This window comes from Pituophis catenifer, unplaced genomic scaffold, assembly GCF_029215685.1.
Source record: "Pituophis catenifer annectens isolate HBS135680 unplaced genomic scaffold, rPitCat1.0.hap2 SCAF_2, whole genome shotgun sequence".
NCBI classification, from domain to species: Eukaryota; Metazoa; Chordata; class Lepidosauria; order Squamata; family Colubridae; genus Pituophis; species Pituophis catenifer.
In genome coordinates, this window is record NW_027256882.1 from 176,899,707 (window position 1) to 176,913,870 (window position 14,164).

A 14,164-nucleotide genomic window follows, 5' to 3' on the forward strand; every position below is an offset into this window, starting at 1 on the left:
CACAGTCTAATATTTTCTTTATTACATTTTCATCTATAGGTATATTTTCATTTTTCCAATTTTGTGCGTACATAATTCTCACCATTATCACATATAATGTTAAATATATAATTCTTTTATTGTATTTTCTCAGTAATATACCAAGTAAGAACAATTCTGGTTTTAGATCTATTTATTGTGTTGTCATTTCTTCAAATCACCTTTTTATCTTTAACCAATATTTTTTCGCCATTGGACAGGTCCACCACGTATGGTAATAGGAACCCGATATTTATTTACATTTCCAGCACTCTGGCAATATGTTTTGGAACATCTTTGCCATTCTTGCTGGTGGCAAATGCCATCTGTATAACATTTTGTACAAGTTTTCTTTATATATTGTTGACATCGTTAGTTTGTAGTTTCTTTTCCATAGTTGTTGCCAGTTGTCTAATTCTATAGTATATCCAAATTTTTTAGCCCATACTATCATAGTTTCTTTTACATGCTCTTCCATTTTAAAATTCCATAAGTAGCTATATATTTTCTTTATTAATTTATCATCTGTCCCCAGAAATAGCTGATCTAATTCTAGGGGTTCTTTATAGAATCCATATGTTTCTACATTTTTCTTATATCTAGTTTGTATTTGGATATATGGCCACGAGTCCAAATCTATTCCTTGATTTTTTAGTTCCTGTCTTGATTTTAAGTCTTTGTTCGTTTAGGATATCTTTATACCTTACAATTTTTTTTAGTTCAAGAGCCTTTGGATGTATTAGCGCTTCCGTTGTGTATAGCCAGACCGGTATTTTCATATAATGTTTTTGTTTCATTTTTTCCCATACTGAAAGCAGAGCATTCCTGATATAGTGCCTTTGGAAATATCTGTGTATTCTACTTTTTCCATAACACATAGACGCATGCCACCCCAATTGTAGGTCGTGTCCTTCTAGTGTCAATATTCTTTTGTTCTTCAAATTTATCCACTCTTTCACCCATGTGAGCGCTGAGGCCCAGTCCGGTAGTCCAAACCCCCCCCTCCCTTATTTTTGGTGTCCTGCATGTCTTATAATAATAAAGAAACCTTTACAAATACCTGAAAGACACCAGGTTGGAGATGAATAAAGTTGCCTTAGCTTACAATCATGAATTGAAAAAATTATTTTTGAATGGGATTGTGGTTTTAATATATTTGTGGGTGAGACCAAATTTGAACTGGATGCTTCTTGTTACATATTTCAGCCACCATTGCTAACAGAAGGCTTTAATATTCCGCTTTTAACCCATGGTGTTTAGCATTGTGATGAATAAGTATTGATGAATACGGAAGTAGCATTTCTAAATAATTTTGGCATAAGGAAGTAGTTTCCTAGCACAGTACTTATTTAAACTCCCACATGCTTGCAATAACTTGTGGAAAAAAATTCTAAGTAAACAAAATGTGTTGTTCTAGGAAGTACTTCCTGTTGCTTATTTGTTTATCTCTTAATTATCAGTTACTTTTGATGGACTGTTTTGTTATTCTCTTATTTTTCTATTTTTAAAATCCCTTTATTTGATATATGCACAGTTACGTAAAAAAAAAAAAGGCAGAGGCTGAAAGGTACAATTGGTGAATTAGTTAGTTTAAAATTGTCCCCTAATTAAATTGGCCACATATTTTTTTTTACACCTAGTAAAAAAAGTAAAATTTACTTTCTTTAAAAAAATTATAAAAAATTGGCAGAGGTTTTCTTAAAAGAAACTTTTCTCCCTCTCTCATGCTGGAAGATGCAGCTTCGTTGCTACCTTCTCCAAATGTGTGAGATACACCTCCTTAGATGCGGCCTAAGACATCAGTAGGAATTATTTTTCCAACTGATTTTATTATAAACAAATACGTGATTTTTAAAAATTGATTAAATTAAAGCTTATACCAGTGATGGCTCACCTTTTTGCTGTCGCATGCCGAAAGCGGGGGTTGCACGGGGGGGTCGCGTGCTTGCATGCCCACACCCATAATTCAATGCGCCCCGCCCCTCTAAACATGCAACCCACCCATGCTCCCCTTGCTTTTGGCACAGTGGGCCCGTTTCTCACCCTTCCCAGGCTCAGAATCTTTCTAGGAGCCTGGGGAGGGCAAAAATGGCCTTCCCCAACCTCCCGGAGGCCGGAAATGGCCTGTTTCCTAACTTCCAGTGGGCCCAGAAGGCCCGAAAACCAGCTGGCCAGCGCGTGCATGCACGCTGGAGCTCAGCTAGGGCAATCCTCGCATGCCCACTGATCTGGCTCCGCGTGCCACAGGTTTGCCATCACAGGCTTATACAATAAATTGATCCCAAAATCAAGCAAAGTTGCCTTCTTTTTAACTATCATAGATTGAATTGTACACCATAGGGGGTGGGGAAACAGTTCTTCACCTGTGAAACTTTCCTCAAATTATATAGTGACACTCCAATTTGTTCTGACTTTTTAATAGAATATGATTTAATAGATGAATGTATCTGGATGGATAATAATCTATGGGTTTTGAAATGAATTATCTATTTCTTAGTTAACTTAAGGGTTTGTTTGACTCTATGTATCTCAAAAATTGGTAATTCTTTAGAATTCTTTAGAATTATTGTGTAGTATGAAAATTGCATATGGTACTTTATTTTTAGTGTACTAACTGCTGGAGAAAATAAATGAATGAAAGTACATATTTCAAGTAAACTTGTGTATGGAGTTTTCTTAATACAGTACAGCAATACTTGCCAAACCTTTTCCTTCATTCACTAAAATACTATGGTATGACATACTGTGAAATAACTATGGGGAAATGCTGAAATACTAAAGCTGATTTTCAACAAACTTCCTGCTTGAAGAAATTATTCACACAATTGTAGGAACACAACAAATTTGCTAAGAAAATCAGGAGAGATATATACCCAAATCTATATTTAGTTATGATGTTCAGTTAGTTAGATGGGATCATCACTTCTCACCTACCTTTCAATTGCCATGTGAGGATAAAACAGGAAGTAGTACAAGTCCCATTTATGTCAAGAGTTTCTCTGTGGACTAGAGAAATTTGTTTTCTTTAGGAAATGTTTGAGATTGTCTTTTCCAATTGAGATTATCGCAGTGAAAGATAAGATTTATAGACCACCTATTCTGAAATTTTCTCCCTCATGTCCTCAAGTGCTGAGAACCTACCTTAGCTATAGGCTGCCATGTACTAGGTCAGGGGTTTCAAATTTAGCAACTAAGACTTGTGGACTACAACTTCCAGAATTCCCCATCCAGCAGAATTCTGGGAGTTGAAGTCCACAAGTCTTAAAGTTGCCAAGTTTGGAGGCCCTGGTACTAGATTTATGTGGATTTAACTGAAGCAAAGTTTGAGCAGAGCATGTGCCACACAACAAGATAGCATCCCACACCCAAGATAGCATCCTCTACAGCAGGGGTGGGGAACTATGGCCCCTTTATGACCTGTGAACTTCAACTCAAGTGGAGTTGAAGTCCACAGGTCATAAAGGAGCCATAGTTCCCCATCCCTGCTCTACAGAGAGAGATATGCTACATGTTCCATCTTGCGCTCCTCAAGCAAGCCTTCTTTTTATCTAGCAGTGATGCTCTGTTTTGTCACCTCTCCAAGCAGCTCCTGTCATGAGGTGGAAAGGAAGTAAGGCCACCTTGTCCTTCACCAAAAGTTGCTTGAGGTGGATCTGCCTGTGCATGTTCTGACCTATAACTTTCTGGAGTTTGAGATTAAGGAAGTAGCTCTTGCCCTGAACAAGCAATTTGGGGAATTGTTCTCTGAATGATCAACAAATGAAGAGAAGCCACACTAGCAAGAAGGAAACCATTTAAAATGGAACATACCTACTCTTACATGCTATTTTACCAGTTATAACAGGCTCCCTTTCTTCTAATAAAATGTCCTCCAGGACAGGTGTACAATATATGTTACATTTTATCGAGTGGGAATCCTGCACATTTAAGAATTATTTTCTCAACATCTTTTCTGCATGACACAAGGGAAGATTTAAGATGTTCCTCTTGTGAATCAACAGGGTACAGCTTGTCACTCATGATAACAACATACTGGTTAGGAAAGTTATCGCGGCTGGGTGGCATTTCCCAGAACCAGAGCAGTGAACAGGAAGGGTATTGCACAGAAACTTAGTTGTGGGGTGTTAAAAACTTTTGACTCAGATGCCAAAGCTTTAAAGATCTTGTTTACTCTGGTGATCTTTCACTGCTTTTCCTTATACATCAGTCCTTAACTCACAGTCTCCAGGGTTGCTCTAGGTCCTGTTGACAAAACTGTGCAACAAAAAGGAGAACATAAGTCCCTTGGTCAGAAAATGCAAAAATGCCTTACAGGTAGTCCTTAACTTACAATCATTTGTTTAGTGACCTTTTGAAGTTATACCAGCACTGAAAAAAGTGGCTTATAATCAGTCCTCACACTTAACTGTTCTTAACTAACATGGTCATTTAATCAAAACTTGGGTGTTTGGCAACCAGCATGTATTTACAATGGTTGCAGGGTCCCGGGGGTCATGCAATCACCATTTGCAATCTTTCCAGCTGGCTTCTGACAAGCAGTTAATGGGAGAAGCTGGATTCACCTAATGACCACGATTCATTTAACAACTGCTGTGATTCACTTAACAACTAGTGAAAAGGTCATAAAATTAGGTGTAACTCATTTAATAAATACTTTGCTTAACAACAGAAATTATGGTCTCAAATCTGGCTGTCAGTCAAGGACTACCTGTATTTGCTTGGGCTTCTCTATTTTTCTTATTTGATTGCTACCTTAATGATAGCAGAAGGGCCAATTAATTACTGGCAGCCTATAAATACATACAGGTAGTCTTCAACTTTCAACTGTTTAATGACCATTCAAAGTTGCAATGGTACTGAAAAAAGCGACTTATGACCGTTTTTCACACTTACAACCATTGCAGCATCCCTGTGGACACTTGATCAAAATTCAGACTTCGACTCATATTTATGAGGTTGCACTATCTTGGAGGAATCATGTGACCTTCTGACAAGCAAAATCAAGGCAGAAGCCTTATTAATTTCTACAGATTAACTGTCAAGCGTCAGGGAAATCAGGAGATCCAGGCAGTTCAAACGGGTATAAAAATTTATTATAAGCTTAAGCTCCCTTTTTTTCAACGTATACATTAGTGATGGGAGAAGGGCGTTAATGGTCCAACTGGATTATATCCACGCCCCCAGATTAGCTGACTACAGGTGCCCACTCCTGCTCTATGCGGACGATGCTGCGATTCTTTCATTCACTCGGGTGGGTCTGCTTAGAGCCCTCAAAATCCTTTCCAACTATTGTTGCATCATCCAAGTGTCTATCAACCATTCTAAGTCTAAGATTATGATTTTCTCAAGAAGCAGGAAAAACTATCAATGGAAGCTCGATGGCATACCAGTGGAATAGGTTCATAGATTCCAATATTTAGGCATTCTTTTCCAATCTAATGCCATGTGGCTTGCACAGGTCAAGTCCCCCCGCACCAAGGCCAAGGCCACTATGCATGCCCTTCTGCAATTCTTTTACACGGAGGAGCCCAACATATTCCCTCGGTATTAAAAGTATATAGGGCAAAGGTGATAGCTGCCATTACATACGGCGCCCCCCTTTGGGTTCAAACAAATATTTCCCTCCTCGAGTCAGTTCAAAGCCAATTCTTACGCCGTCTAATGGGAGTCCCCCCCGTGTGAGTAATGCTGCAATCCACTTGGAACTGGGCACACCACCTCTCGCTACTGTTCTGTGGAAGTGTGCTATTGGCTACTGGCTGACCCTGTGGGTCAGACTTCCAGACTACTATTTAGGCCAGTGCTTATGGCGGGACGACTTCCACAGTTCTTGGGCTCGCAATATTCACACCAAACTTATGAAGATAGGTATTCCCCCTATTGAAGCCCTTATGCTTGGCCCAGATGCAGCCAAAATGCTGATATTCCAGCGATTGGATGATATTGAAAGACAACAGAATCTGGCACTTGGTGCGGGAGTATGTTCTCCGTTTTCTCTTGGTATTACTCCCCGAATGCACTCCACCAAATATCTCTCTATGCTATCCTTTGTTAAATACAGGTTGGCCTTTCTAAAGGCACGTTTTAATGTGATCCCCTTGAATGTCCTAGATAGTAGGTGCTCGGGGTGTGTGAAATCTACCCACTGTTCATGTGACGGCCGATCTCCGGAATTGTTGGCTCGCATTGTATTTACATGCCCCCATTATTGGGAGGTAAGGTCAGAACTTATCTTTCCCACTTGCCAAAGATTTCCTGGATTATCTGAAAATCTTAGTCTTCGCTTTTTACTCCAAGATACTGATTCTAAAATTACACTAAAGGTAGCAAAAATTTTTGCTGCAGTCTTGGGATGTAAGAGCCAGGGGAAGGGATGGGCTGGATCCACTGACTGAGGTCAGCTCTATTGATCGTCAGCAGTTGAGTTAGCTGGTGGTTGTATAAAATGCTGATGTGTGGATTTTATGTAAATTTCAATATAGTATTTTCTACCTATGTACAATTTTAATTGACTATAGTCCATATTGATTGGAGTTAAAAATTTAAAATACATGAACTGTGAGTTTGACGGAGTGATTTTCTCCACTGATCTTGTTGCCGTTTTTCACTTCAGTCTGGTCGTGTGCCAGCTATGTGTCTTGGATGTTTTGGTTTTTTTGGTCTATGACCGCAATAAAGTATTCTTATGCTTATAAGCTTAAGCTCTCTGCAAGAATCTGTACTACTAACGGTGTCAAAGCAATTTGGTGGTAGATAAGAAATTCAAGGTAGGCTGGACTTAGATCTCTTGTGGGTGAGCCTGATGATGCGTTTGACCCTTCCCTTGGACTCAGTCTAGTCATTTCCTGCATTAACCTTCTCTTAGCAAAACAGCAGGTCTGGCTGGCTGCCCTATCTCTGGCTCTTTGCAATTATATTAGGTTCCTGCTCATCCCATAATCTTCCTTCCCACATTAGTTAATATGCTAAGAAGCAAACAACTAAGAAAAGAAAAGACCATGTTTATAAAGTGCTAAGAAAAATTTTGTGGCTCTAATCAATGGCAGATGACTCCTTTTTTTTCTGAACTGATGTGAAGTGGTTGGGAAACACTGATTTCACAGATTGCGCTTTTAGCTTGAAGTGAAATCATTCAAGAACAATTTAGAAAGCAGATTTTCCTTAGTTTGGGGTTTCAGACATGTCAAGAAGATGCTGTGGCATTCTTTTTTCTTTTCTTTCCCTTGACAATCCTGCTTAGCCAAGGGAACACAGGTGCTCATTTTCAAATGCTAACTCTTAGTTTAATAATGTAGTTTCCCCTAACCAAGTCAGCTTTAGTGGCTGGGATTTGGAGAGTTACAAGCCCTTTGATGATCACTTGGACTTACATGTAAGGATAAATAAATCTGGAATACACTGTGGGGAGTGGGGAGCTTTTATCAGTCAAAAAGATACATGACTAAAATATGTAGCTAGGCAGCATGATTAAAACATCAAATAAAGACACATCAAACATTTACTTTTAAATTAATTTTCTTTCTGTTTTTATTTGGTTTTTATCAATTTTTTCTATAATTTTGGGGGGATAAGGGGGCATTTTGGGGGAATAATGCATATTTTTCTGAAGTTTTGTTGCTGTTCTTGTTGGTTGGTGTTTTTGTTTTTTTTTGTCATTTAAAGATGGAAGAAAAAATCACACAATATCGACCGGGGCAAAGAGCCGGACAAACCGAAACGCACAATTACGGCACAATCAGATACACAGACACTGAGTAATATATAGTCAGAGTGCCACTGGGGGTGGGGAGGGGGAGAATGAAGGGATCTGGGCTGAAGGGGGAAGCTTTGGCTGGTATGGAAAGTGGAGCAGTTGGAGGCCAGAGGTTTTAAAGGGAGAAAAGAGGAGCAAGAATTAGGGGATGGCCTAGGGAGGATAAAATGAGTAAGTGAGGAGATCCATGTAAACGGTGAATAAATTTAAGAAAAGGTAACAGGGCTAAGGAAAGGGGAGAAGGCAGTGGTAGGGCTCAGATTAACAGAATGAATTAGAGAATGTAAGAGCAAGTGGAAGAGAAAGAATCTGAATGATAATGCATATTTATTTGGAAACAAGCTCACACGGAATCAATGTTGTTTATTATGCTAAGAGCTACTACCTGATACCAAACACTCCAGATCATATTGTACAAGCCTGTATTGATTAGAATGATTTCACATGCAGCATGTTTGCAGTTGATTAAATTCCGCCAATTGATCTATAACTTCCAGCCTTCAGGAGCTTGGTTTGTGAGAGAATGTGGTATATCCAGCATGTGGGTAGTTTTCTGAAAACCGCAGAGCTCAGAGATGGCATTTGAATAGATTTCTTTCTCACTCTTGGGTTTGTGTAATTTTGGACCACCATGGTGATTGCTGTCTCATTGGCTTCTGAAGCCTGAGGGCTGCTTGATACCCCTGTCATAAGCAATCATGTATGGAGGCTTCTATGTGAACCAGACTGGAGACAGCCCTGATGATTGAAAAGGTTCAGCGGTTAACCATCCCGATGAGAAGTATGGTGTCTGGATGGATTAAATTACCATATCTTAAATACAGGTTTTAGGAGAGAGAGAGAGAGGGAGAGGGAGAGAGAGAGAGAGAGAGAAAGAGAGAGAGAGAGAATGCAAATTAGGAAAAGCATGGGGAAGGGATGGATGGATGATAGTGGAAGCCTCCCCCGCAATCTCCCCGTCCCTTAACTATAGACCCCTGGTGCAACAGCTCACTAGGAATAAGTCCCCCACCCCTGTTTTGCTCTTTCCTCCCAACTGGGCTAAAGCCTTCTAAAGAGATGGTCAATACACATCCCTTCAAAACAATAATGAGCACCCCAATGCTGTGGATCTTTCTGAGGCTTCCCCATTTTAGCATCCCTCCTCCCCTGATGTAATGGGCTGTGAGAATATCCTTGAGGAAGAGGAAGAACAGCTGCAGCCAAGGTAATGGTCAGATACAAGAAACATAGGCCCAAACTAGAATTTGGGAAAGCATCTCAGACTCTACCCTCCCTGGTTAATAAAGAATAATGGTGGTGGGGTGGGGGGGGGAGAGAGAAGGCACAATCAGAGGTGCAAGATTCTATTACTGTAACCCTAAAATAAAAGTAGCTTCAGTGTTCACGACTTTGGTATTTTAGTCAGGTCTACCTCAAAGAGCTAAGATCAGTCTTGCAACTCTGAATGTGCCTTCACTCCTCCCCTCCGCTGTGCCTTTTATCCTGAAGAGAACTAGAGAGAATAAAGTCTGGGATGCTTCCTCAAATTCCATTCCTGCTTTGGACTCAGATTTCTCTTATCTGGCTTCTGCCTTGGTTGAGGCTCATCCTCAAGATTATTCTCACAGCCCATTATAGCTACCTGGACTCGCCTGGAAGGAAAGCAGGGGATAATTTCCCCCAAATATATTTGCCCTCTATCCTACCCCATAGATCAATGGGGTGAAGTCAGGAATGGAGGGTATGTTTAAAAAAAAAACTTTAAAGTGCTGCTAGAGGATTGAACCCCCAAACCTCTTAAACCCCAAACCTGCCTGGCATTTGCACACTCAAAAGAACAACCCAATTGCCCTCCACCTCATCCCCTTCCAGCCCATCTTCCGGCCCATTTTAGAGACATGCAGAGGAGAGAGTGAGGAAAGCTTGGCATCAGATGAGGGTCAAAGGAAAACTGAAGTCCTGGGATGCCTTCCACTATACAGAAAGCATGGGGTGGGGTTCAAAGTGAATGGCGAGAGAAAGGGTACTTCCGGAGAAGATCTGACAATCCATTTTGGCTGGAGAGTGTAGGAGATAGGCCTGGAGAGGCCAAAGGTCAAGAAACTGTCCTGGGGAGGGCAATGATGTGGAGAAGTGTGTTATGCATGAGGCATTGGGGCAGTGGGAGAGGGAGCAGTCTACCTCTAGTTATAGTTTCTCATATATATATAATATATATGTATATATAAACAGCACAAACATCTACATTCATCCTGGGGGGTTGGGAGGGCTCCACCAGCCACCTCCCAGTATGAGCACCCACCAGCCCTCCCTTCCCCCGCACAAGGGACATGGGGAGCCAGGACGGGATGGCTGCTTCCTTCTCACAACGCCTTCTATTTGGGGGTAGGAACCTGTGGAGAGAAAAGGGAGAAAAAAGAGCCAAATGAACACAGAATGAGTGACATCATCCTGCAATCGATGGACATCCTGATATAGCAGAGAAGGACAGACAGACATCTTAGCCAGATCTTAGCAGAAATCTGTAGAAAGAGGCGCCATTCTCTAGCACAACAATGGCACTCCACCAAATGTTATCCTCCATCCCCAGCTCTGGCAATTGTCTTGGCTCAAGAAGACTATGAGCACTGGGTCTGTCATGGGGCCTGCCTGGCACTGCAGACCAGAAGAGAAAACCAACTCTACCAAAAGACTAGAACTTTTATTGAGATTGGCTGTTATAACAAAATCTTGCAAGTCTTTATTATGCTGTTCCTCCTTCTCTTCCATATACACACTTTTGAAAAAGATTTCAGTGTGACTCAGGATTATCAATTCTGAAACTTCTGGATAAAATAGCTACAGTGCTGGGATTTTCCCAGCCCAAGCTGCTTCGGTTGGTTGGCTGGATTGGGTTCTGAAAAGTCATGATAATATGGCTGTGATAATGCCTGTGCCAAATTGCTTGTCCAAGGACACAAATATATACAGTACCACAGGTTTTCGGAGTTGATAATCCTGAGTCACTCTGAAACCTGTTCCAAAGAATGTGGAGACAGAGCCACCCCAAGACAACTTTGGACAAAGGAGATGACAGCTGTCCTTTTCTATATCATGACAAGAATAGACTGTGTGGATGACACTTTTTTTATTTTTAAAAAAAATTGATTTATATGCCGCCCTTCTCCGGAGACTCAGGGCGGCTTACAATGCATTAAGCAATAGCCTTCATACTTTTGTATATTAACATATATTGACAATAAGTCAGCTTATTGCCCCCACAATCTGGGTCCTCACTTTACCTACCTTAGAAAGGATGGAAGGCTGAGTCAACCTTGAGCCTGGTGAGATTCGAATTTACAGTAATTGCAGACAGCTGGTGTTAATCACAATGCTTTTAGTCTGCTGAGCCACCAGACACTCTTAATAGAGTAAGGAATTTGGCCTTAATTGAAATCTACAAGAAGCATTACCTAGGTAAAAGGTAATTACCATTTCACTTAGGTGAGATGGGTGGCATAGAAATGGGATGAAGGAATAAATAAGTAAAATTTCACCAGGTGACTTCCATTTAAATCCAAGCTAGGCCTGGTTAGGAAGCAGTTTGCAGTTTATTGTGTCTCATTTTTCAAACCCATTAAGCTCTCTAAAACTAGCCAACTTAGATTTAGCATATAAAGCAGAAAATTTGCAATTCCCTCTTTTTTATCTTTGGACTAAAATACAATAATTTCACATTAAAGATAGAATTTCCTGTCTGTATGTGCCTGTTGAAATCTGCTGCCTGAGATGGAAGTCTGCCAAGAGGCCAAGTTTTCTCTGGCTTGAGAACCGAGAAGACAAACTTGGTTTTCTTCCAAGTTCTTAAAATTACCAATGGGAGACCAAGAAGCTTAATGCAATTCGGGTTTTATTGTTAAAGAAGCTTGATACGCTACCAGTGATTCTTTTGTTATTGTAAATTATGTGTGCTTACTCTTGATTCTCAGGACCAAATTAGAAATGATATAGAAAGCCTTTGACTAGAGTTTCTCTTTAAAACACATACACACAAAGTGAGTAAGTGCCAATCTGGCATGGAAGAAACACCCAATGGGATAACACCACTGGAAAGGGAATGTACAAATTCCCACACGCAATGATAACAATTTCCTTTCCTTTCCATAAACCGTTGCTTGCTGCGCAAAGTTAGGCATGCAGCAAAAAGAAATTAGATGGTTTATTAACTAACATTCCTCTGGAAATTTGTTAGCAGGACAAAACAAACCAGATGCAGCACGAGTAACTGATCAGGTGGTCAGTTTTAAATGGGGAAACTCTAGCATCTTGGTCCAGATACAGCTTGGGCTGTGAATTAGTTGGTATTCAGTTGGTATGAATTGCACACAGTATAATTTAAATACAGGTTTTTACAGAATCGTGATACAGTTTTGTATAATTATATAGCGTGAACTATTTTTTGGTTTATATACTTACACCTATTATAAAAAAAATGTGATTTTATCAGAGATAGGCAATCAGTTGCCATCCACATGGTTCCAAACACTAGTCCCAGTGTCCTTACTCTGGCTATACTTTCTAGGGATATTGGGAGTTATGTTTGAGTAACATTCAGAGTGCCATAAATTGCTTATCACTCCTTAGAAGATTGATAACAGAGAAGTGGTTTCTTCATTCCATGAGCTGAGGAGAGCATAAATGTTTTTCCTTTGGAAAGAAAAAAGAGTTTAGCTACATTTTGTAAGAACGGGTACTGCAAAATGAAGTTTGGGGTTCAAGAGGAACCTGAAACATTTGGGTTAATGTATCTAGTAATGTATCTAGTAAGTAAACTAGCAAATTTCCTGTATGCAGATCTCACAGCCCAAACATTGATCTTACTCACTTCTTTTCCACAACTTTTTAATAGCATTTTATTCCCAATTGCTGTCCTCCCACCACTAGCTCTTCTCCCAACCAGTGGACTCATTATTGTGCCCAAGAAGCTGTCATTCCCCGCTTATTTCAGACGACAAAAAAAAAAGGGGGGGGGAGATAAAGCATGATAAAATGATTGATTTCTCACTTTTTCACTCCTTGTGTGGTGGTGCGAAGACTGAAAATTGAATCTGACCAACTATGGAGTGGAGGTAGTTTAATCTTTGTAAGACTGAATTTAAGGCTAAAGCTAAACACTTATGAGTTAGTGACCAGGTTAGCTAACACCTTTTCAGTTATCCTTGGGTACCATTAAATATGTAATGGGACAGGATTGCTGCTGAAAACTAGTTAACCAGTTGGACTATGATTACTAAGCATAATTAACATATCACAAAGGCTGTGTTCATATAACATGCTAAACCAAATAAACAACAGCTTAACAGTTGATCTGATTCATTCAACACCTTGTTTAATTTTAGATTAGCTACTGTATCTTATAACCCATGGTTTATGGTTTAGTTGTGGGAACACAGCCTCACTACTTTCCTTTTAGTGTAGGCACAATCTAAGGGCAACTGTGGTGAGATGCTGTCATGGATTGAATTATTGCACTACTTGGGAGCTTAATCTCTGGGCATGGATCAATTTTACTGTGTGGTAACAAGCCCAAACTCTAAATGCAGGGCTGCAAAAGCTAAAATAGATTGATAGGCAGAAGGATAATACAGCTGAACATGCTGCATGAACCATTAAAACTGTTCTGCATAGATGTAACTCTCCTGAAGTTACAATCTCAGTCTCTGTGTATATGTACAGCACGTATCAAAATGATGATAGGTAATGAAGTTATAATTGAACCCCCATCCCTTTTGTACAGAGGGGCTATATTAATCCAAGTACAACGGGAAGAGCTTTGTTCACAATACCACAGCTGCCATTTTGTAGATTTTGACCCTTCCCATAGACATTACTAACCACTTTGCAGAATTATGCTGCATAATATTGAATCTTAGACTGGTTTCCTGTCTCTCAATGGAGCCCCTTTTGTACTTTATCAGAGATAATAAATCTTGTTAGCATACCCCTCAGCCTTTCAGAATCATTATCTAGGATTCTCTCACATCCAGCTATTGGCTCCTTTCTCCCCAGACGTAAAGAAAATAGCAATAGCAATAGCACTGTGCCACCATGGCTCCTAAAAATCCCCTGCTTTCCTTTATTTGTCTCTTTTTTTAAAAAAAAATTGCTTGTATGCAAATACAGCTTCATAGTACTTTACAGTCCTCGGTAAACGGTTTACAAAGTCAGCATATTGCCCCCAACAATCTGGGTCCTCATTTTAACAACCTCAGAAGGATGGAAGGCTGAGTCAATCTTGAGCCGGTGAAAACTGAACTGCCGAACTGCAGGCAGTCAGCAGAAGTAGCCTGCAATACTGTATTCTAACCACTGTGCCACTATGGCTCTTAAAAATCTCCTAATGTCAGGGTTCCGAGTAACAGCCCCAACAAA

General features: G+C 40.1%; 1 protein-coding gene across 4 annotated transcripts in view; it reads right to left on the reverse strand.

Annotated features, from left to right (window-relative positions):
• Positions 1-3,009: 3,009 nt before the first annotated feature.
• SYP (synaptophysin) overlaps positions 3,010-14,164 on the reverse strand; it is a 32,206-nt gene continuing 21,051 nt past the window's right edge. For 2 of the 4 annotated variants that reach the window (XM_070938173.1, XM_070938176.1), the window contains one exon: positions 7,655-10,146. The gene's annotated coding sequence lies outside the window, so the exon portion shown is untranslated. Of the gene's footprint in view, positions 3,025-7,654; positions 10,147-12,169; positions 12,440-14,164 lie in introns of those variants that run through there. The other 2 variants (XM_070938175.1, XM_070938174.1) reach the window with 2 other exon arrangements.